General features: G+C 36.3%; 1 long non-coding RNA gene across 1 annotated transcript; it reads right to left on the reverse strand.

Annotated features, from left to right (window-relative positions):
- On the reverse strand, window positions 1-1,067 carry LOC108477124 (uncharacterized). The gene is made up of 2 exons (XR_001870195.2): window positions 732-1,067; window positions 1-263 (listed from the first exon to the last, which is right to left on the reverse strand). It is a non-coding gene; the product is annotated as an uncharacterized LOC108477124 (long non-coding RNA).
- Between the last annotated feature and the right edge of the window lie 257 nt (window positions 1,068-1,324).

The following is a 1,324-nucleotide window of genomic DNA, read 5'->3' on the forward strand; positions in this document are numbered from 1 at the left end:
TTTATATATTCAATAGCTAGTCAAATAAACTTAAATAAAGTTCCAATAGTCCATTTACAACCTTAAATAAACACTAACAAATAGCCCAAACATATACAAAGGCCCAAAGACCAATGAGCCCAATTTGCAAAAAGGCCCAAACTTGAAAGAACCCCAAAAGGGGAATCTCAGCAGCTGAAAGCACTAGAGGTTTCTGGAACACACCAGTGCTGCAATCACGACTTTCACGAGCAAATTTTTTCCGTATAGCCGTTGCTCTATCCCTGCATTAGAATAGACGAGAAGAAGGATAACAGAATTGACAGCAATGAAAATAGAATTTCATTTTTATATATATATTATTATTCTGTAAATCTAGGCTATAAAGAGCCTCATTCTGTACTCCAGATTTTTTACACAGAATATACTTTACACGTACATTATACACGCATAGAAGAGAGAAAAGCGATTTAGAATCAGTAGAGGTGATCTCATTTTTTTTCTCTTTTGATTTCTTTCGTTTTTTTATCTTCTCTTTATTTCCCTATGTGTTTGCTCGTTTTTTATATAACTCAAGGACAAGGAAAGCTCTAAGTTTTCCATGCAAATATAAGAGCAAGAGGTCACATAATAGTGGAACTCAATTTATTTTACAAATCTATTTTCATTTTTTTTAAAAAAAAAATAAAGAAAGATAACTTGAGATCTGAAAACTTCATTCAAACAAGGAAGAAGGAAGGGAAAATACTCACCAAGCTCTTCAATAGGTGGTCGAGTATTTACAGCAGGAGTCGGGAGTGGTTTCGCGTGCTGCTGGACACCAGATCTGATGGTGATTCAGCCGCCTGTGGAAAAACCTTAGCAAAAAATGTGTTCTAATTTGAAAAATGAATGAAAGTGTCTTGGTTCTGGAAAATAAAAGGGTAAATGAAGGCCAATGGGTTTTCTTCATTACGGTGCCGTTTCCTAGCACAATGACTCGCGTGTCAGCCCGTTTTGGTAGGCCGGGTATGCGCCTGATTGGGGCAATGGGGAAAATTGCGCGTCTGATCCTTTTCCTTTGCGCGAGCTTTCAATTTTCCCCTGATTCACCTATTCTGTTCCTTTGCGCCTGGAATGGTATTTTTACGCAGCAGGTCCCTCCTCTTTGCACTGCATCAAGATCTGGTCCCCTTTTGCACCTAAATTGCTTTATTCTCTATTTTTTAAATTGTTCATCAGATTTGTAAATTTTGGCATTCTAATCCTTATTTCCATACAATGTTTTAAGATTGGGAATAATTTCAAATATGGTTCTTGCGAAATTAAATGAGTCACATATGAGTCTTTATTTCTTTTTTTTTCA

Source organism: Gossypium arboreum, chromosome 12, assembly GCF_025698485.1.
Source record: "Gossypium arboreum isolate Shixiya-1 chromosome 12, ASM2569848v2, whole genome shotgun sequence".
Lineage (NCBI taxonomy): Eukaryota > Viridiplantae > Streptophyta > Magnoliopsida > Malvales > Malvaceae > Gossypium > Gossypium arboreum.